Raw genomic sequence first — 24,108 nt, forward strand, 5'->3', positions numbered from 1 at the left:
ATAGTGTTCTAAGGGATCCGAAATATCTCTTCTCAGATTCCACAGAAATAAGGCTAGCAAAGAGATCCTCGAAATACAGATGTAACTCTGTGAGATGAATTAACAGAACACTAAGCAGTTTCTCAGAAAGCTTCTTTCCAGATTTCATCTGAGGATATTTCCTTTTTCACCATAGCCCTCTATGGGCTTCCAAATATCACTTTGCAAATTCCACAAGAACTGTCTTAGCGAAAGGCTTCTTGAAGGGAATGCTGCAACTCCGTGAGATGATTTCAAAGAACACAAAGAAGTTTCTCAGAAAGCTTCTTTCTCTTTGTTATCGGAGGATATTTCGTTTGGCCTATAGTGTTCTAAGTGATCCGAAATATCTGTTCTCAGATTCCACAGAAATAAAGCTAGCAAAGAGATCCACGAAATACAGATGTAACTCTGTGGGATGAATTAACAGAACGCTAAGCAGTTTCTTAGAAAGCTTCTTTCCAGATTTCACCTGAGGATATTTCCTTTTTCACCATAGCCCTCTATGGGCTTCCAAATATCACTTTGCCAATTCCACAAGAACTGTCCTAGAGAAAGGCTTCTTGAGGGGAAAACTGTAACTCTCTGAAATGATTTCACAGAACACAAAGAAGTTTCTCAGAAAGCTTCTTTCTCTTTGTTATCCGAGGATATTTCCTTTGGCCCTATAGTGTTCTAAGGGATCCGAAATATCTGTTCTCAGATTCCACAGAAATAAGGCTAGCAAAGAGATCCAGGAAATACAGATGTAACTCTATGAGATGAATTAAGAGAACACTAAGCAGTTTCTCAGAAAGCCTCTTTCAAGATTTCATCTGAAGATATTTTCTTTTTCAACATAGCCCTCTAAGGGCTTCCAAATATCACTTTGCAAATTCCACAAGAACTGTCTAAGCGAAAGGCTTCTGGAGTGGAAAGCTGTAACTCTGTGAGATGATTTCACAGAACACAAAGAAGTTTCTCACAAAGCTTCTTTCTCTTTGTTATGGGAGGTTATTTGTTTTGGCCATATAGTGTTATAAGGGATCCCAAATATCTGTTCTCAGATTCCACAGAAATAAGGCTAGCAAAGAGATCCTCGAAATACTGATGTAACTCTGTGAGATGAATTAACAGAACACTAAGCAGTTTCTCAGAAAGCTTCTTTCCAGATTTCATCTGAGGATATTTCCTTTTTCACCATAGCCCTCTATGGGCTTCCAAATATCACTTTGCCATTTCCACAAGAACTGTCTTAGCGAAAGGCTTCTTGAGGGGAAAGCTGTAACTCTGTGAGATGATTTCAAAGAACACAAAGAAGTTTCTCAGAAAGCTTCTTTCTCTTTGTTATCGGAGGATATTTCCTTTGCCCTTATAGTGTTCTAAGGAATCCGAAATATCTCTTCTCAGATTCCACAGAAATAAAGCTAGCAAAGAGATCCACGAAACACAGATGAAACTCTGTGAGATGAATTAATAGAACACTAAGCAGATTCTCAGAAAGCTTCTTTCCAGATTTCCTCTGAGGATATTTCCTTTGTCACCATAGCCCTCTATGGGCTTCGAAATATCTCTTTGCCAATTCCACAAGAACTGTCTTAGCGAAAGGCTTCTTGAGGGGAAAGCTGTAACTCTGTGAGATGATTTCAAAGAACACAAAGAAGTTTGTCAGAGATCTTCTTTCTCTTTGTTATCGGAGGATATATCCTTTGGCCCTATAGTGTTCTAAGGGATCCCAAATATCTGTTCTCAGAGTTCACAGAAATAGGGCTAGGAAGGAGATCCTCGAAATACAGATGTAACTCTGTGAGATGAATTAACAGAACACTAAGCAGTTTCTCAGAAAGCTTCTTTCCAGATTTCATCTGAGGATATTTCCTTTTTCACTATAGCACTCTATGGGCTTCCAAATATCACTTTGCCAATTCCACGAGAACTGTCTTAGCGAAAGGCTTGTTGAAGAGAAAGCTGCAACTCCGTGAGATGATTTCAAAGAACACAAAGAAGTTTCTCAGAGAGCTTCTTTCTCTTTGTTATAGGAGGATATTTCCTTTGACCCTATAGTGTTCTAAGGGATCCGAAATGTCGGTTCTCAGACTCCGCAGAAATAAAGCTAGCAAAGAGATCCACGAAATACAGATGTAACTCTGTGGGATGAATTAAGAGAACACTAAGCAGTTTCTCAGAAAGCTTCTTTCCAGATTTCACCTGAGGATATTTCCTTTTTCACCATAACCCTCTATGGGCTTCCAAATATCACTTTGCCAATTCCACAAGAACTGTCTTAGCGAAAGGCTTCTTGAGGGGAAAGGTGTAACTCTGTGAGACGATTTCAAAAAACACAAAGAAGGTTGTCACAGAGCTTCTTTCTCTTTGTTATCGGAGGATATTTCCTTAGGACCTATAGTGTTCAAAGGGATCCGAAATGTCTGTTCTCAGATTCCACAGAAATAAAGCTAGCAAAGAGATCCACGAAATACAGATGTAACTCTGTGAGATGAATTAACAGAACACTAAGCAGTTTCTGAGAAAGGTTCTTTCCAGATTTCATCTAAAGATATTTCCTTTTTCACCATAGCCCTCTATGGACTTCCAAATATCACTTTGCCAATTCCACAAGAACTGTCTTAGCGAAAGGCTTCTGGAGTGGAAAGCTGTAACTCTGTGAGATGATTTCACAGAACACAAAGAAGTTTCTCACAAAGCCTCTTTCTCTTTGTTATGGGAGGTTATTTATTTTGGCCAGTTAGTGTTATAAGGGATCCAAAATATCTGTTCTCAGATTCCACAGAAATAAGGCTAGCAAAGAGATCCTCGAAATACAGATGTAACTCTGTGAGATGAATTAACAGAACACTAAGCAGTTTCTCAGAAAGCTTCTTTCCAGATTTCATCTGAGGATATTTCCTTTTTCACCATAGCCCTCTATGGGCTTCCAAATATCACTTTGCCATTTCCACAAGAACTGTCTTAGCGAAAGGCTTCTTGAGGGGAAAGCTGTAACTCTGTGAGATGATTTCAAAGAACACAAAGGAGTTTCTCAGAAAGCTTCTTTCTCTTTGTTATCGGAGGATATTTCCTTTGGCCCTATAGTGTTCTAAGGGATCCGAAATATCTCTTCTCAGATTGCACAGAAATAAAGCTAGCAAAGAGATCCACGAAATACAGATGTAACTCTGTGAGATGAATTAACAGAACAGTAAGCAGTTTCTCAGAAAGCTTCTTTCCAGATTTCATCTGAGGATATTTCCTTTTTCACCATAGCCCTCTATGGGCTTCCAAATATCACTTTGCCAATTCCACAAGAACTGTCTTAGCGAAAGGCTTCTTGAAGGGAAAGCTGCAACTCCGGGAGATGATTTCAAAGAACACAAAGAAGTTTCGCAGAAAGCTTCTTTCTCTTTGTTATCGGAGGATATTTCCTTTCGCCCTATAGTGTTCTAAGGGATCCGAAATATCTGTTCTCAGATTCCACAGAAATAAAGCTAGCAAAGAGATCCACGAAATACAGATGTAACTCTGTGAGATGAATTAACAGAACACTAAGAGGTTTCTCAGAAAGCTTCTTTCCAGATTTCATCTGAGGATATTTCCTTTTTCACCATAGCCCTCTATGGGCATCCAAATATCACTTTGCCAATTCCACAAGAACTGTCTTAGAGAAAGGCTTCTTGAGGGGAAAACTGTAACTCTCTGAGATGATTTCACAGAACACAAAGAAGTTTCTCAGAAAGCTTCTTTCACTTTGTTATCTGAGGATATTTCCTTTGGCCCTATAGTGTTCTAAGGGATCCGAAATATCTGTTCTCAGATTCCACAGAAATAAAGCTAGCAAAGAGATCCAGGAAATACAGATGTAACTCTGAGAGATGAATTAACAGAACACTAAGCAGTTTCTCAGAAAGCTTCTTTCCAGATTTCATCTGAGGATATTTCCTTTTTCACCATAGCCCTCTATGGGCTTCCAAATATCACTTTGCCAATTCCACAAGAACTGTCTTCGCGAAAGGCTTCTTGAAGGGAAAGCTGCAACTCTGTGAGATGATTTCAAAGAACACAAGGAAGTTTCTCAGAAAGCTTCTTTCTCTTTGTTATCGGAGGATATTTCCTTTGGCCCTATAGTGTTCTAAGTGATACGAAATATCTGTTCTCAGATTCGACAGAAATAAAGCTAGCAAAGAGATCCACGAAATACAGATGTAACTCTGTGAGATGAATTAACAGAACACTAAGAAGTTTCTCAGAAAGCTTCTTTCCAGATTTCATCTGAGGATATTTCCTTTTTCACCATAGCCCTCTATGGGCTTCCAAATATCACTTTGCCATTTCCACAAGAACTGTCTTAGCGAAAGGCTTCTTGAGGGGAAAGCTGTAACTCTGTGAGATGATTTCAAATAACACAAAGGAGTTTCTCAGAAAGCTTCTTTCTCTTTGTTATCGGAGGATATTTCCTTTGCCCCTATAGTGTTCTAAGGGATCCGAAATATCTGTTCTCAGATTGCACAGAAATAAAGCTAGCAAAGAGATCCAGGAAATACAGATGTAACTCTGTGAGATGAATTAACAGAACAGTAAGCAGTTTCTCAGAAAGCTTCTTTCCAGATTTCCTCTGAGGATATTTCCTTTTTCACCATAGCCCTCTATGGGCTTCCAAATATCACTTTGCCAATTCCACAAGAACTGTCTTAGCGAAAGGCTTCTTGAAGGGAAAGCTGCAACTCCGGGAGATGATTTCAAAGAACACAAAGAAGTTTCTCAGAAAGCTTCTTTCTCTTTGTTATCGGAGGATATTTCCTTTCGCCCTATAGTGTTCTAAGGGATCCGAAATATCTGTTCTCAGATTCCACAGAAATAAAGCTAGCAAAGAGATCCACGAAATACAGATGTAACTCTGTGAGTTGAATTAACAGAACACTAAGAAGTTTCTCAGAAAGCTTCTTTCCAGATTTCATCTGAGGATATTTCCTTTTTCACCATAGCCCTCTATGGGCTTCCAAATATCACTTTGCCAATTCCACAAGAACTGTCTTAGACAAAGGCTTCTTGAGGGGAAAACTGTAACTCTCTGAGATGATTTCACAGAACACAAAGAAGTTTCTCAGAAAGCTTCTTTCTCTTTGTTATCCGAGGATATTTCCTTTGCCCCTATAGTGTTCTAAGGGATCCGAAATATCTGTTCTCAGATTCCACAGAAATAAAGCTAGCAAAGAGATCCACGAAATACAGATGTAACTCTGTGAGATGAATTAACAGAACACTAAGCAGTTTCTCAGAAAGCTTCTTTCAAGATTTCATCTGAAGATATTTCCTTTTTCACCATAGCCCTCTATGGGCTTCCAAATATCACTTTGCCAATTCCACAAGAACTGTCTTAGCGAAAGGCTTCTTGAAGGGAAAGCTGCAACACTGTGAGATGATTTCAAAGAACACAAGGAAGTTTCTCAGATAGCTTCTTTCTCTTTGTTATCGGAGGATATTTCCTTTGGCCCTGTAGTGTTCTAAGGGATCCGAAATGTCTGTTCTCAGATTCCACAGAAATAAAGCTAGCAAAGAGATCCACGAAATACAGATGTAACTCTGTGAGATGAATTAACAGAACACTAAGCAGTTTCTCAGAAAGCCTCTTTCAAGATTTCATCTGAAGATATTTCCTTTTTCACCATAGCCCTCTAAGGGCTTCCAAATATCACATTGCCAATTCCACAAGAACTGTCTTAGCGAAAGGCTTCTGGAGTGGAAAGCTGTAACTCTGTGAGATTATTTCACAGAACACAAAGAAGTTTCTCACAAAGCTTCTTTCTCTTTGTTATGGGAGGTTATTTGTTTTGGCCATATAGTGTTATAAGGGATCTCAAATATCTGTTCTCAGATTCCACAGAAATAAGGCTAGCAAAGAGATCCTCGAAATACTGATGTAACTCTGTGAGATGAATTAACAGAACACCAAGAAGTCTCTCAGAAAACTTCCTTCCAGATTTCATCTGAGGATATTTCCTTTTTCACCATAGCCCTCTATGGTTTTCCAAATATCACTTTGCCAATTCCACAAGAACTGTCTTAGCGAAAGGCTTCTTGAGGGGAATGCTGTAACTCTGTGAGATGATTTCAAAGAACACAAAGAAGTTTCTCAGAAAGCTTCTTTCTCTTTGTTATCGTAGGATATTTCCTTTGGCCCTATAGTGTTCTAAGGGATCCGAAATATCTCTTCTCAGATTCCACAGAAATAAAGCTAGGAAAGAGATCCACGAAATACAGATGAAACTCTGTGAGATGAATTAACAGAACACTAAGCAGTTTCTCAGAAAGTTTCTTTCCAGATTTCATCTGAGGATATTTCCTTTTTCACCTTAGCCTTCCATGGGCTTCCAAATATCACTTTGCCAATTCCACAAGAACTGTCTTAGCGAAAGGCTTCTTGAAGGGAAAGCTGCAACTCCGTGAGATGATTTCAAAGAACACAAAGAAGTTTCTCAGAAAGCTTCTTTCTCTTTGTTATCGGAGGATATTTCCTTTGGCCCTATAGTGTTCTAAGGGATCCGAAATATCTGTTCTCAGATTCCACAGAAATAAAGCTAGCAAAGAGATCCACGAAATACAGATGTAACTCTGTGAGATGAATTAACAGAACACTAAGCAGTTTCTCAGAAAGCTTCTTTCCAGATTTCATCTGAGGATATTTCCTTTTTCACCATAGCACTCTATGGGCTTCGAAATATCACTTTGCCAATTCCACAAGAACTGTCTTAGAGAAAGGCTTCTTGAGGGGAAAACTGTAACTCTCTGAAATGATTTCACAGAACACAAAGAAGTTTCTCAGAAAGCTTCTTTCTCTTTGTTATCCGAGGATATTTCCTTTGGCCCTATAGTGTTCTAAGGGATCCGAAATATCTGTTCTCAGATTCCACAGAAATAAGGCTAGCAAAGAGATCCTCGAAATACAGATGTAACTCTATGAGATGAATTAACAGAACACAAAGCAGTTTCTCAGAAAGCTTCTTTCCAGATTTCATCTGAGGATATTTCCTTTTTCACCATAGCCCTTTAAGGGCTTCCAAATATCACTTTGCCAATTCCACAAGAACTGTCTTAGCGAAAGGCTTCTTGAGGGGAAAGCTGTAACTCTGTGAGATGATTTCACAGAACACAAAGAAGTTTCTCAGAAAGCTTCTTTCTCTTTGTAATCAGAGGATATTTCCTTTGGCCCTATTGTCTTCTAAGGGATCCAAAATATCTGTTCTCAGATTCCACAGAAATAAGGCTAGCAAAGAGATCCACGAAATACAGATGTAACTCTGTGAGATGAATTAACAGAACACTAAGAAGTTTCTCAGAAAACTTCTTTCCAGATTTCATCTGAGGATTTTTCCTTTTTCACCATAGACCTCTATGGGCTTCCAAATATCACTTTGCCAATTCAACAAGAACTGTCTTAGCGAAAGGCTTCTTGAGGGGAAAGCTGTAGCTCTGTGAGATGGTTTCAAAGAACACAAAGAAGTTTCTCAGAAACCTTCTTTCTCTTTGTTATCGTAGGATATTTCCTTTGGCCCTATAGTGTTCTAAGGGATCCGAAATATCTCTTCTCAGATTCCACAGAAATAAAGCTAGCAAAGAAATCCACGAAATACAGATGTAACTCTGTGAGATGAATTAACAGAACACTAAGCAGTTTCTCAGAAAGCTTCTTTCCAGATTTCATCTGAGGATATTTCCTTTTTCACCATAGCCCTCTATGGGCTTCCAAATATCACTTTGACAATTCCACAAGAACAGTCTTAGCGAAAGGCTTCTTGAATGAAAGCTGCAACTCCGTGAGATGATTTCAAAGAACACAAAGAAGTTTCTCAGAAAGCTTCTTTCTCTTTGTTATCGGAGGATATTTCCTTTGGCCTTATAGTGTTTTAAGGGATCCGAAATATTTGTTCTCATATTCCACAGAAATAAAGCTAGCAAAGAGATCCACGAAATACAGATGTAACTCTGTGAGATGAATTAACAGAACACTAAGCAGTTTCTCAGAAAGCTTCTTTCCAGATTTCATCAGAGGATATTTCCTTTTTCACCAAAGCCCTCTATGGGCTTCCAAATATCACTTTGCCAATTCCACAAGAACTGTCTTAGCGAAAGGCTTCTTGAGGGGAAAGGTGTAACTCTGTGAGACGATTTCAAAAAACACAAAGAAGTTTGTCACAGAGCTTCTTTCTCTTTGTTATCGGAGGATATTTCCTTTGGCCCTATAGTGTTCTAAGGGATCCGAAATGTCTGTTCTCAGATTCCACAGAAATAAGGCTACCAAAGAGATCCACGAAATACAAATGTAACTCTGTGAGATGAATTAACAGAACACTAAGCAGTTTCTCAGAAAGCTTCTTTCAAGATTTCATCTGAAGATATTTGCTTTTTCACCATAGCCCTCTATGGGCTTCCAAATATCACCTTGCCAATTCCACAAGAACTGTCTTAGCGAAAGGCTTCTGGAGTGGAAAGCTGTAACTCTGTGAGATGATTTCACAGAACACAAAGAAGTTTCTCACAAAGCTTCTTTCTCTTTGTTATGGGAGGTTATTTGTTTTGGCCATATAGTGTTATAAGGGATCCCAAATATCTGTTCTCAGATTCCACAGAAATAAGGCTAGCAAAGAGATCCTCGAAATACTGATGTAACTCTGTGAGATGAATTAACAGAACACTAAGCAGTTTCTCAGAAATCTTCTTTCCAGATTTCATCTGAGGATATTTCCTTTTTCACCATAGCCCTCTATGGGCTTCCAAATATCACTTTGCCTATTCCACAAGAACTGTCTAAGCGAAAGGCTTCTTGAAGGGAAAGCTACAACTCTGTGAGATGATTTCAAAGAACACAAGGAAGTTTCTCAGAAAGCTTCTTTCTCTTTGTTATCGGCGGATATTTCCTTTGGCCCTCTAGTGTTCTAAGTGATACGAAATATCTGTTCTCAGATTCCACAGAAATAAAGCTAGCAAAGAGATCCACGAAATACAGATGTAACTCTGTGAGATGAATTAACAGAACACTAAGAAGTTTCTCAGAAAGCTTCTTTCCAGATTTCCTCTGAGGATATTTCCTTTTTCACCATAGCCCTCTATGGGCTTCCAAATATCACTTTGCCAATTCCACAAGAACTGTCTTAGCAAAAGGCTTCTTGAGGGGAAAGGTGTAACTCTGTGAGACGATTTCAAAAAACACAAAGAAGTTTGTCACAGAGCTTCTTTCTCTTTGTTATCGGAGGATATTTCCTTTGGCCCAATAGTGTTCTAAGGGATCCGAAATGTCTGTTCTCAGATTCCAAAGAAATAAAGCTAGCAAAGAGATCCACGAAATACAGATGTAACTCTGTGAGATGAATTAACAGAACACTAAGCAGTTTCTCAGAAAGCCTCTTTCAAGATTTCATCTGAAGATATTTCCTTTTTCACCATAGCCCTCTAAGGGCTTCCAAATATCACTTTGCCAATTCCACAAGAACTGTCTTAGCGAAAGTCTTCTGGAGTGGAAAGCTGTAACTCTGTGAGATGATTTCACAGAACACAAAGAAGTTTCTCACAAAGCTTCTTTCTCTTTGTTATGGGAGGTTATTTGTTTTGGCCATATAGTGTTATAAGGGATCCCAAATATCTGTTCTCAGATTCCACAGAAATAAAGCTAGCAAAGAGATCCTCGAAATACTGATGTAACTCTGTGAGATGAATTAACAGAACACTAAGCAGTTTCTCAGAAAGCTTCTTTCCAGATTTCATCTGAGGATATTTCCTTTTTCACCATAGCCCTCTATGGGATTCCAAATATCACTTTGCCATTTCCACAAGAACTGTCTTAGCGAAAGGCTTCTTTAGGGGAAAGGTGTAACTCTGTGAGACGATTTCAAAAAACACAAAGAAGTTTGTCACAGAGCTTCTTTCTCTTTGTTATCGGAGGATATTTCCTTTGGCCCTATAGTGTTCTAAGGGATCCGAAATGTCTGTTCTCAGATTCCACAGAAATAAAGCTAGCAAAGAGATCCACGAAATACAGATGTAACTCTGTGAGATGAATTAACAGAACACTAAGCAGTTTCTCAGAAAGCTTCTTTCAAGATTTCATCTGAAGATATTTCATTTTTTACCCTAGTCCTCTATGGGCTTCCAAATATCACCTTGCCAATTCCACAAGAACTGTCTTAGCGAAAGGCTTCTGGAGTGGAAAGCTGTAACTCTGTGAGATGATTTCACAGAACACAAAGAATTTTCTCACAAAGCTTCTTTCTCTTTTTTATGGGAGGTTATTTCTTTTGGCCATATAGTGTTATAAGGGATCCCAAATATCTGTTCTCAGATTCCACAGAAATAAGGCTAGCAAAGAGATCCTCGAAATACTGATGTAACTCTGTGAGATGAATTAACAGAACACTAAGCAGTTTCTCAGAAAGCTTCTTTCCAGATTTCATCTGAGGATATTTCCTTTTTCACCATAGCCCTCAATGGGCTTCCAAATATCACTTTGCCATTTCCACAAGAACTGTCTTAGCGAAAGGCTTCTTGAGGGGAAAGCTGTAACTCTGTGAGATGATTTCAAAGAACACAAAGGAGTTTCTCAGAAAGCTTGTTTCTCTTTGTTATCGGAGGATATTTCCTTTGGCCCTATAGTGTTCTAAGGGATCCGAAATATCTGTACTCAGATTCCACAGAAATAAAGCTAGCAAAGAGATCCACGAAATACAGATGTAACTCTGTGAGATGAATTAACAGAACACTAAGCAGTTTCTCAGAAAGCTTCTTTCCAGATTTCATCTCAGGATATTTCCTTTTTCACCATAGCCCTCTTGGGCTTCCAAATATCTCTTTGCCAATTCCACAAGAACTATCTTAGCGAAAGGCTTCTTGAGGGGAAAGCTGTAACTCTGTGAGATGATTTGAAAGAACACAAATAAGTTTGTCAGAGAGCTTCTTTCTCTTTGTTATCGGAGGATATTTTCTTTGGCCCCATAGTGTTCTTAGGGATCCGAAATATCTGTTCTCAGATTGCACAGAAATAAAGCTAGCAAAGAGATCCACGAAATACAGATGTAGCTCTGTGAGATGAATTAACAGAACACTAAGCCGTTTCTCAGAAATCTTCTTTCCAGATTTCATCTGAGGATATTTCCTTTTTCACCATAGCCCTCTATGGGCTTCCAAATATCACTTTGCCAATTCCACAAGAACTGTCTTAGCGAAAGGCTTCTTGAAGGGAAAGCTGCAACTCTGTGAGATGATTTCAAAGAACACAAGGAAGTTTCTCAGAAAGCTTCTTTCTCTTTGTTATCGGAGGATATTTCCTTTGGCCCCCTAGTGTTCTAAGTGATACGAAATATCTGTTCTCAGATTCCACAGAAATAAAGCTAGCAAAGAGATCCACGAAATACAGATGTAACTCTGTGAGATGAATTAACAGAACACTAAGTAGTTTCTCAGAAAGCTTCTTTCCAGATTTCCTATGAGGATATTTCCTTTTTCATCATAGCCATCTATGGGCTTCCAAATATCACTTTGCCAATTCCACAAGAACTGTCTTAGCGAAAGGCTTCTTGAGGGGAAAGGTGTAACTCTGTGAGACGATTTCAAAAAACACAAAGAAGTTTGTCACAGAGCTTCTTTCTCTTTGTTATCGGAGGATATTTCCTCTGGCCCTATAGTGTTCTAAGGGATCCGAAATGTTTGTTCTCAGATTCCACAGAAATAAAGCTAGCAAAGAGATCCACGAAATACAGATGTAACTCTGTGAGATGAATTAACAGAACACTAAGCAGTTTCTCAGAAAGCTTCTTTCAAGATTTCATCTGAAGATATTTCCTTTTTCACCATAGCCCTCTATGGGCTTCCAAATATCACTTTGCCAATTCCACAAGAACTGTCTTAGCGAAAGGCTTCTTGAGTGGAAAGCTGTAACTCTGTGAGATGATTTCACAGAACACAAAGAAGTTTCTCACAAAGCTTCTTTCTCTTTGTTATGGGAGGCTATTTGTTTTGGCCATATAGTGTTATAAGGGATCCCAAATATCTGTTCTCAGATTCCACAGAAATAAGGCTAGCAAAGAGATCCTCGAAATACTGATGTAACTCTGTGAGATGAATTAACAGAACACTAAGCAGTTTCTCAGAAAGCTTCTTTCCAGATTTTATCTGAGGATATTTCCTTTTTCACCATAGCCCTCTATGGGCTTCCAAATATCACTTTGCCATTTCCACAAGAACTGTCTTAGCGAAAGGCTTCTTGAGGGGAAAGCTGTAACTCTGTGAGATGATTTCAAAGAACACAAAGGAGTTTCTCAGAAAGCTTCTTTCTCTTTGTTATCGGAGGATATTTCCTTTGGCCCTGTAGTGTTCTAAGGGATCCGAAATATCTCTTATCAGATTCCACAGAAATAAAGCTAGCAAAGAGATCCACGAAATACAGATGTAACCCTCTGAGACGAATTAACAGAACACTAAGCAGTTTCTCAGAAAGCTTCTTTCCAGATTTCATCTGAAGATATTTCCTTTTTCACCATGGCCCTCTATGGGCTTCCAAATATCTCTTTGCCAATTCCACAAGAACTGTCTTAGCGAAAGGCTTCTTGAGGGGAAAGCTGTAACTCTGTGAGGTGATTTCAAAGAACACAAAGAAGTTTCTCAGAAAGCTTCTTTCTCTTTGTTATCGGAGGATATTTCCATTGGCCCTATAGTTTTCGAAGGGATACGAAATATCTGTTCTCAGATTCCACATAAATAAAGCTAGCAAAGAGATCCACGAAATACAGATGTAACTCTGTGAGATGAATTAACAGAACACTAAGGAGTTTCTCAGAAAGCTTCTTTCCAGATTTCATCTGAGGATATTTCCTTTATCACCATAGCCCTTTATGGGCTTCCAAATATCACTTTGCCAATTCCACAAGAACTGTCTTAGCGAAAGGCTTCTTGAGGGGAAAGCTGTAACTCTGTTAGATGATTTCACAGAACACAAAGAAGTTTCTCAGAAAGCTTCTTTCTCTTTGTAATCAGAGGATATTTCCTTTGGCCCTATTGTCTTCTAAGGGATCCAAAATATCTGTTCTCAGATTCCACAGAAATAAGGCTAGCAAAGAGATCCACGAAATACAGATGTAACTCTGTGAGATGAATTAACAGAACACTAAGGAATTTCTCAGAAAGCTTCTTTCCAGATTTCACCTGAGGATATTTCCTTTTTCACTATAGCCCTCTATGGGCTTCCAAATATCACTTTGCCAATTCCACAAGAACTGTCTTAGCGAAAGGCTTCTTGAGGGGAAAACTGTAACTCTGTGAGATGATTTCAAAGAACACAAAGAAGTTTCTCAGAAAGCTTCTTTCTCTTTGTTATCGGAGGATATTTCCTTTGGCCCTATAGTTTTCTAAGGGATCCGAAATATCTGTTCTCAGATTCCACAGAAAAAAAGCTAGCAAAGAGATCCACGAAATACAGATGTAACTCCGTTAGATGAATTAACAGAACACTAAGGAGTTTCTCAGAAAGCTTCTTTCCAGATTTCATCTGAGGATATTTCCTTTATCACCATAGCCCTTTAAGGGCTTCCAAATATCACTTTGCCAATTCCACAAGAACTTTCTTAGCGAAAGGCTTCTTGAGGGGAAAGCTGTAACTCTGTTAGATGATTTCACAGAACACAAAGAAGTTTCTCAGAAAGCTTCTTTCTCTTTGTAATCAGAGGATATTTCCTTTGGCCCTATTGTCTTCTAAGGGATCCAAAATATCTCTTCTCAGATTCCACAGAAATAAGGCTAGCAAAGAGATCCACGAAATAAAGATGTAACTCTGTGAGATGAATTAACAGAACACTAAGAAGTTTCTCAGAAATCTTCTTTCCAGATTTCATCTGAGGATTTTTCCTTTTTCACCATAGCCCTCTATGGGCTTCCAAATATCACTTTGCCAATTCCACAAGAACTCTCTTAGCGAAAGGCTTCTTGAGGGGAAAGCTGTAGCTCTGTGAGATGATTTAAAAGAACACAAAGAAGTTTCTCAGAAAGCTTCTTTCTCTTTGTTATCGTAGCATATTTCCTTTGGCCCTATAGTGTTCTAAGGGATCCGAAATATCTGTTCTCAGATTCCACAGAAATAAAGCTAGCAAAGAGATCCACGAAATACAGATGTAACTCTGTGAGATGAATTAACAGAACACTAAGCAGTTTCTCAGAAAGCTTCTTTCCAGATTTCATCTGAGGATATTTCCTTTATCACAATAGCCCTCTATGTCCTTCCAAATATCACTTTGACAATTCCACAAGAACTGTCTTAGCGAAAGGCTCTTGAAGGGAAAGCTGCAACTCCGTGAGATGATTTCAAAGAACACAAAGAAGTTTCTCAGAAAGCTTCTTTCTCTTTGCTGTCGGAGGATATTTCCTTTGGCCCTATAGTGTTTTAAGGGATCCGAAATATCTGTTCTCAGATTCCACAGAAATAAAGCTAGCAAAGAGATCCACGAAATACAGATGTAACCCTGTGAGATGAATTAACAGAACACTAAGAAGTTTCTCAGAAAGCTTCTTTCCAGATTTCTCTGAGGATATTTCCTTTTTCACCATAGCCCTCTATGGGCTTCCAAATATCACTTTGCCAATTCCACAAGAACTGTCTTAGAGAAAGGCTTCTTGAGGGGAAAACTGTAACTCTCTGTGATGATTTCACAGAACACAAAGAAGTTTCTCAGAAAGCTTCTTTCTCTTTGTTATCCGAGGATATTTCCTTTGGCCCTATAGTGTTCTAAGGGATCCGAAATATCTGTTCTCAGATTCCACAGAAATAAAGCTAGCAAAGAGATCCACGAAATACAGATGTAACTCTGTGAGATGAATTAACAGAACACTAAGCAGTTTCTCAGAAAGCTTCTTTCCAGATTTCATCTGAGGATATTTCCTTTTTCACCATAGCCCTCAATGGGCTTTCAAATACACTTTGCCAATTCCACAAGAACTGTCTTAGCGAAAGGCTTCTTGAAGGGAAAGCTGCAACTCTGTGAGATGATTTCAAAGAACACAAGGAAGTTTCTCAGAAAGCTTCTTTCTCTTTGTTATCGGAGGATATTTCCTTTGACCCTATAGTGTTCTAAGTGATACGAAATATCTGTTCTCAGATTCCACAGAAATAAAGCTAGCAAAGAGATCCACGAAATACAGATGTAACTCTGTGGGATGAATTAACAGAACACTAAGAAGTTTCTCAGAAAGCTTCTTTCCAGATTTCATCTGAGGATATTTCCTTTTTCACCATAGCCCTCTATGGGCTTCCAAATATCACTTTGCCAATTCCACAAGAACTGTCTTAGCGAAAGGCTTCTTGAGGGGAAAGGTGTAACTCTGTGAGACGATTTCAAAAAACACAAAGAAGTTTGTCACAGAGCTTCTTTCTCTTTGTTATCGGAGGATATTTCCTTTGGCCCTATAGTGTTCTAAGGGATCCGAAATGACTGTTCTCAGATTCCACAGAAATAAAGCTAGCAAAGAGATCCACGAAATACAGATGTAACTCTGTGAGATGAATTAACAGAACACTAAGCAGTTTCTCAGAAAGCTTCTTTCAAGATTTCATCTGAAGATATTTCCTTTTTCACCATAGCCCTCTATAGGCTTCCAAATATCACCTTGCCAATTCCACAAGAACTGTCTTAGCGAAAGGCTTCTGGAGCGGAAAGCTGTAACTCTGTGAGATGATTTCACAGAACACAAAGATGTTTCTCACAAAGCTTCTTTCTCTTTGTTATGGGAGGTTATTTGTTTTGGCCTTATAGTGTTATAAGGGATCCCAAATATCTGTTCTCAGATTCCACAGAAATAAGGCTAGCAAAGAGATCCTCGAAATACTGATGTAACTCTGTGAGATGAATTAACAGAACACTAAGCAGTTTCTCAGAAAGCTTCTTTCCAGATTTCATCTGAGGATATTTCCTTTTTCACCATAGCCCTCTATGGGCTTCCAAATATCACCTTGCCATTTCCACAAGAACTGTCTTAGCGAAAGGCTTCTTGAGGGGAAAGCTGAAACTCTGTGAGATGATTTCAAAGAACACAAAGGAGTTTCTCAGAAAGCTTCTTTCTCTTTGTTATCGGAGGATATTTCCTTTGGCCCTATAGTGTTCTAAGGGATCCGAAATATCTGTTCTCAGATTCCACAGAAATAAAGCTAGCAAAGAGATCCACGAAATACAGATGTAACTCTGTGAGATGAATTAACAGAACACTAAGCAGTTTCTCAGAAAGCTTCTTTCCAGATTTCATCTGAGGATATTTCCTTTTTCACCATAGCCCTCTATGGGCTTCCAAATATCACTTTGCCAATTCCACAAGAACTGTCTTAGCGAAAGGCTTCTTGAGGGGAAAGGTGTAACTCTGTGAGACGATTTCAAAAAACACAAAGAAGTTTGTCACAGAGCTTCTTTCTCTTTGTTATCGGAGGATATTTCCTTTGGCCCTATAGTGTTCTAAGGGATCCGAAATGTATGTTCTCAGATTCCACAGAAATAAAGCTAGCAAAGAGATCCAGGAAATACAGATGTAACTCTGTGAGATGAATTAACAGAACACTAAGCAGTTTCTCAGAAAGCTTCTTTCAAGATTTCATCTGAAGATATATCCTTTTTCACCATAGCCCTCTAAGGGCTTCCAAATATCACTTTGCCAATTCCACAAGAACTGTCTTAGCGAAAGGCTTCTGGAGTGGAAAGCTGTAACTCTGTGAGATGATTTCACAGAACACAAAGAAGTTTCTCACAAAGCTTCTTTCTCTTTGTTATGGGAGGTTATTTGTTTTGGCCATATAGCGTTATAAGGGATCCCAAATATCTGTTCTCAGATTCCACAGAAATAAGGCTAGCAAAGAGATCCTCGAAATACTGATGTAACTCTGTGAGATGAATTAACAGAACACTAAGCAGTTTCTCAGAAAGCTTCTTTCCAGATTTCATCTGAGGATATTTCCTTTTTCACCATAGCCCTCTAAGGGCTTCCAAATATCACTTTGCCATTTCCACAAGAACTGTCTTAGCGAAAGGCTTCTTGAGGGGAAAGCTGTAACTCTGTGAGATGATTTCAAAGAACACAAAGGAGTTTGTCAGAAAGCTTCTTTCTCTTTGTTATCGGAGGATATTTCCTTTGGCCCTATAGTGTTCTAAGGGATCCGAAATATCTGTTCTCAGATTCCACAGAAATAAAGCTAGCAAAGAGATCCACGAAATACAGATGTAACTCTGTGAGATGAATTAACAGAACACTAAGCAGTTTCTCAGAAAGCTTCTTTCCAGATTTCATCTGAGGATATTTCCTTTTTCACCATGGCCCTCTATGGGCTTCCAAATATCTCTTTCCCAATTCCACAAGAACTGTCTTAGCGAAAGGCTTCTTGATTGGAAAGCTGTAACTCTGTGAGATGATTTCACAGAACACAAAGAAGTTTCCCACAAAGCTTCTTTCTCTTTGTTATGGGTGGTTATTTCCTTTGGCCCTATAGTGTTCTAAGGGATCCGAAATATCTGTTCTCAGATTCCACAGAAATAAGGCTAGCAAAGAGATCCTCGAAATACTGATGTAACTCTGTGAGATGAATTAACAGAACACTAAGCAGTTTCTCAGAAAGCTTCTTTCCAGATTTCATCTGAGGATATTTCCTTTTTCACCATAGCCCTCTATGGGCTTCCAAATATCTCTTTGCCAATTCCACAAGAACTGTCTTAGCGAAAGTCTTCTTGAGGGGAAAGCTGTAACTCTGTGAGATGATTTCAAAGAACACAAAGTAGTTTGTCAGAGAGCTTCTTTCTCTTTGTTATCGGAGGATATTTCCTTTGGCCCTATAGTTTTCTAATGGATCCGAAAAATCTGTTCTCAGATTCCACAGAAATAAAGCTAGCAAAGAGATCCTCGAAATACAGATGTAACTCTGTGAGATGAATTAACAGAACACTAAGCAGTTTCTCAGAAAGCTTCTTTCCAGATTTCATCTGAGGATATTTCCTTTTTCAGCATAGCCCTCTATGGGCTTCCAAATATCACTTTGACAATTCCACAAGAACTGTCTTAGCGAAAGGCTTCTTGAAGGGAAAGCTGCAACTCCGTGAGATGATTTCAAAGAACACAAAGAAGTTTCTCAGAAAGCTTCTTTCTCTTTGTTGTCGGAGGATATTTCCTTTGGCCCTATAGTGTTTTAAGGGATCCGAAATATCTGTTCTCAGATTCCACAGAAATAAAGCTAGCAAAGAGATCCACGAAATACAGATGTAACTCTGTGAGATGAATTAACAGAACACTAAGAAGTTTCTCAGAAAGCTTCTTTCCAGATTTCATCTGAGGATATTTCCTTTTTCACCATAGCCCTCTATGGGCTTCCAAATATCACTTTGCCAATTCCACAAGAACTGTCTTAGAGAAAGGCTTCTTGAGGGGAAAACTGTAACTCTCTGTGATGATTTCACAGAAGACAAAGAAGTTTCTCACAAAGCATCTTTCTCTTTGTTATGGGAGGTTATTTGTTTTGGCCATATAGTGTTATAAGGGATCCGAAATATCTGTTCTCAGATTCCACAGAAATAAGGCTAGCAAAGAGATCCTGGAAATACTGATGTAACTCTGTGAGATGAATTATCAGAACACTAAGCAGTTTCTCAGAAAGCTTCTTTCCAGATTTCATCTGAGGATATTTCCTTTTTCACCATAGCCCTCTATGGGCTTCCAAATATCACCTTGCCATTTCCACAAGAACTGTCTTAGCGAAAGGCTTCATGAGGGGAAAGCTGAAACTCTGTGAGATGATTTCAAAGAACACAAAGGAGTTTCTCAGAAAGCTTCTTTCTCTTTGTTATCGGAGGATATTTCCTTTGGCCCTATAGTGTTCTAAGGGATCCGAAATATCTGTTCTCAGATTCCACAGAAATTAAGCTAGCAAAGAGATCCACGAAATACAGATGTAACTCTGTGAGATGAATTAACAGAACACTAAGCAGTTTCTCAGAAAGCTTCTTTCCAGATTTCATCTGAGGATATTTCCTTTTTCACCATGGCCCTCTATGGGCTTCCAAATATCTCTTTGCCAATTCCACAAGAACTGTCTTAGCGAAAGGCTTTTTGAGGGGAAAGCTGTAACTCTGTGAGATGATTTCACAGAACACAAAGAAGTTTCCCACAAAGCTTCCTTCTCTTTGTTATGGGTGGTTATTTGTTTTGGCCATATAGTGTTCTAAGGGATCCGAAATATCTGTTCTCAGATTCCACAGAAATAAGGCTAGTAAAGAGATCCTCGAAATACTGATGTAACTCTGTGACATGAATTAACAGAACACTAAGCAGTTTCTCAGAAAGCTTCTTTCCAGATTTCATCTGAGGATATTTCCTTTTTCACCGTAGCCCTCTAGGGGCTTCGAAATATCTCTTTGCCAATTCCACAAGAACTGTCTTAGCGAAAGGCTTCTTGAAGGGAAAGCTGCAACTCTGTGAGATGATTTCAAAGAACACAAGGAAGTTTCTCAGAAAGCTTCTTTCTCTTTGTTATCGGAGGATATTTCCTTTGGCCCTATAGTGTTCTAATTGATACGAAATATCTGTTTTCAGATTCCACAGAAATAAAGCTAGCAAAGAGATCCACGAAATACAGATGTAACTCTGTGAGATGAATTAACAGAACACTAAGAAGTTTCTCAGAAAGCTTCTTTCCAGATTTCATCTGAGGATATTTCCTTTTTCATCATAGCCCTCTATGGGCTTCCAAATATCACTTTGCCAATTCCACAAGAACTGTCTTAGCGAAAGGCTTCTTGAGGGGAAAGGTGTAACTCTGTGAGACGATTTCAAAAAACACAAAGAAGTTTGTCACAGAGCTTCTTTCTCTTTGTTATCGGAGGATATTTCCTTTGGCCCTATCGTGTTCTAAGGGATCCGAAATGTCTGTTCTCAGATTCCACAGAAATAAAGCTAGCAAAGAGATCCAGGAAATACAGATGTAACTCTGTGAGATGAATTAACAGAACACTAAGCAGTTTCTCAGAAAGCTTCTTTCAAGATTTCATCTGAAGATATTTCCTTTTTCACCATAGCCCTCTATGGGCTTCCAAATATCACCTTGCCAATTCCACAAGAACTGTCTTAGCGAAAGGATTCTGGAGTGGAAAGCTGTAACTCTGTGAGATGATTTCACAGAACACAAAGAAGTTTCTCACAAAGCTTCTTTCTCTTTGTTATGGGAGGTTATTTGTTTTGGCCATATAGTGTTCTAAGGGATCCCAAAAATCTGTTCTCAGATTCCACAGAAATAAGGCTAGAAAAGAGATCCTCGAAATACTGATGTAACTCTGTGAGATGAATTAACAGAACACTAAGCAGTTTCTCAGAAAGCTTCTTTCCAGATTTCATCTGAGGATATTTCCTTTTTCACCATAGCCCTCTATGGGCTTCCAAATATCACTTTGCCAATTCCACAAGAACTGTCTTAGCGAAAGGCGTCTTGAAGGAAAGCTGCAACTCTGTGAGATGATTTCAAAGAACACAAGGAAGTTTCTCAGAAAGCTTCTTTCTCTTTTTTATCGGAGGATATTTCCTTTGGCCCTATAGTGTTCTAAGTGATACGAAATATCTGTTCTCAGATTCCACAGAAATAAAGCTAGCAAAGAGATCCACGAAATACAGATGTAACTCTGTGAGATGAATTAACAGAACACTAAGGAGTTTCTCAGAAAGCTTCTTTCCAGATTTCATCTGAGGATATTTCCTTTTTCACCATAGCCCTCTATGGGCTTCCAAATATCACTTTGCCAATTCCACAAGAACTGTCTTAGCGAAAGGCTTCTGGAGTGGAAAGCTGTAACTCTGTGAGATGATTTCACAGAACACAAAGAAGTTTCTCACAAAGCTTCTTTCTCTTTGTTATGGGAGGTTATTTCTTTTGGCCATATAGTGTTATAAGGGATCCCAAATATCTGTTCTCAGATTCCACAGAAATAAGGCTAGCAAAGAGATCCTCGAAATACTGATGTAACTCTGTGAGATGAATTAACAGAACACTAAGCAGTTTCTCAGAAAGCTTCTTTCCAGATTTCATCTGAGGATATTTCCTTTTTCACCATAGCCCTCTATGGGCTTCCAAATATCACTTTGCCATTTCCACAAGAACTGTCTTAGCGAAAGGCTTCTTGAGGGGAAAGCTGTAACTCTGTGAGATGATTTCAAAGAACACAAAGGAGTTTCTCAGAAAGCTTCTTTCTCTTTGTTATCGGAGGATATTTCCTTTGGCCCTATAGTGTTCTAAGGAATCCGAAATATCTGTTCTAAGATTCCACAGAAATAAAGCTAGCAAAGAGATCCACGAAATACAGATGTAACTCTGTGAGATGAATTAACAGAACACTAAGCAGTTTCTCAGAAAGCTTCTTTCCAGATTTCATCTGAGGATATTTCCTTTTTCACCATGGCCCTCTATGGGCTTCCAAATATCTCTTTGACAATTCCACAAGAAATGTCTGAGCGAAAGGCTTCTTGAGGGGAAAGCTGTAACTCTGTGAGATGATTTCACAGAACACAAAGAAGTTTCCCACAAAGCTTCTTTCTCTTTGTTATGGGTGGTTATTTGTTTTGGCCATATAGTGGTCTAAGGGATCCGAAATATCTGTTCTCAGATTCCACAGAAATAAGGCTAGTAAAGAGATCCTCGAAATACTGATGTAACTCTGTGAGATGAATTAACAGAACACTAAGCAGTTTTCAGAAAGCTTCTTTCCAGATTTCATCTGAGGATATTTCCTTTTTCACCGTAGCCCTCTAGGGGCTTCGAAATATCTCTTTGCCAATTCCACAAGAACTGTCTTATCGAAAGGCTTCTTGAGGGGAAAGCTGTAACTCTGTGAGATGATTTCAAAGAACACAAAGGAGTTTCTCAGAAAGCTTCTTTCTCTTTGTTATCGGAGGATATTTCCTTTGGCCCTATAGTGTTCTAAGGAATCCGAAATATCTGTTCTAAGATTCCACAGAAATAAAGCTAGCAAAGAGATCCACGAAATACAGATGTAACTCTGTGAGATGAATTAACAGAACACTAAGCAGTTTCTCAGAAAGCTTCTTTCCAGATTTCATCTGAGGATATTTCCTTTTTCACCATGGCCCTCTATGGGCTTCCAAATATCTCTTTGCCAATTCCACAAGAACTGTCTGAGCGAAAGGCTTCTTGAGGGGAAAGCTGTAACTCTGTGAGATGATTTCACAGAACACAAAGAAGTTTCCCACAAAGCTTCTTTCTCTTTTTATGGGTGGTTATTTGTTTTGGCCATATAGTGGTCAAAGGGATCCGAAATATCTGTTCTCAGATTCCACAGAAATAAGGCTAGTAAAGAGATCCTCGAAATACTGATGTAACTCTGTGAGATGAATTAACAGAACACTAAGCAGTTTCTCAGAAAGCTTCTTTCCAGATTTCATCTGAGGATATTTCCTTTTTCACCGTAGCCCTCTAGGGGCTTCGAAATATCTCTTTGCCAATTCCACAAGAACTGTCTTAGCGAAAGGCTTCTTGAGGGGGAAGCTGTAACTCTGTGAGATGATTTCAAAGAACACAAAGGAGTTTCTCAGAGAGCTTCTTTCTCTTTGTTTTCGGAGGATATTTCCTTTGGCACTATAGTGTTCTAAGGGATCCGAAATATCTGTTCTCAGATTTCACAGATATAAGTCTAGGAAGGAGATCCTCGAAAAACAGATGTAACTCTGTGAGATGAATTAACAGAACACTAAGCAGTTTCTCAAAAAGCTTCTTTCCAGATTTCATCTGAGGATATTTCCTTTTTCACTATAGCCCTCTATGGGCTTCCAAATATCACTTTGCCAATTCCACAAAAACTGTCTTAGTGAAAGGCTTCTTGAGGGGAAAACTGTAACTCTGTGAGATGATTTCAAAGAACACAAAGGAGTTTCTCTGAAAGCTTCTTTCTCTTTGTTATCGGAGGATATTTCCTTTGGCCCTACAGTTTTCTAAGGGATCCGAAATATCTGTTCTCAGATTCCACAGAAATAAGGCTAGCAAAGAGATCCACGAAAAACAGATGTAACTCTGTGAGATGAATTAACAGAACACTAAGCAGTTTCTCAGAAAGCTTCTTTCCAGATTTCATCTGAGGATATTTCCTTTTTCACCGTAGCCCTCTAGGGGCTTCGAAATATCTCTTTGCCAATTCCACAAGAACTGTCTTAGCGAAAGGCTTCTTGAAGGGAAAGCTGCAACTCTGTGAGATGATTTCAAAGAACACAAGGAAGTTTCTCAGAAAGCTTCTTTCTCTTTGTTATCGGAGGATATTTCCTTTGGGCCTATAGGGTTCTAAGTAATACGAAATATCTGTTCTCAGATTCCACAGAAATAAAGCTAGCAAAGAGATCCACGAAATACAGATGTAACTCTGTGAGATGAATTAATAGAACACTAAGAAGTTTCTCAGAAAGCTTCTTTCCAGATTTCCTCTGAGGATATTTCCTTTTTCACCATAGCCCTCTATGGGCTTCCAAATATCACTTTGCTAATTCCACAAGAACTGTCTTAGCGAAAGGCTTCTTGAGGGGAAAGGTGTAACTCTGTGAGACGATTTCAAAAAACACAAAGAAGTTTGTCACAGAGCTTCTTTCTCTTTGTTATCGGAGGATATTTCCTTTGGCCCTATAGTGTTCTAAGGGATCTGAAATGTCTGTTCTCAGATTCCACAGAAATAAAGCTAGCAAAGAGATCCACGAAATACAGATGTAACTCTGTGAGATGAATTAACAGAACACTAAGCAGTTTCTCAGAAAGCTTCTTTCAAGATTTCATCTGAAGATATTTCCTTTTTCACCATAGCCCTCTATGGGCTTCCAAATATCTCTTTGCCAATTCCACAAGAACTGTCTTAGTGAAAGGCTTCTGGAGTGGAAAGCAGTAACTCTGTGAGATGATTTCAAAGAACACAAAGAAGTTTCTCACAAAGCTTCTTTCTCTTTGTTATGGGAGGTTATTTGTTTTGGCCATATAGTGTTCTAAGGGATCCCAAATATCTGTTCTCAGATTCCACAGAAATAAGGCTAGCAAAGAGATCCTCGAAATACTGATGTAACTCTGTGAGATGAATTAACAGA

This window comes from Macaca mulatta, chromosome 18, assembly GCF_049350105.2.
Source record: "Macaca mulatta isolate MMU2019108-1 chromosome 18, T2T-MMU8v2.0, whole genome shotgun sequence".
NCBI classification, from domain to species: Eukaryota; Metazoa; Chordata; class Mammalia; order Primates; family Cercopithecidae; genus Macaca; species Macaca mulatta.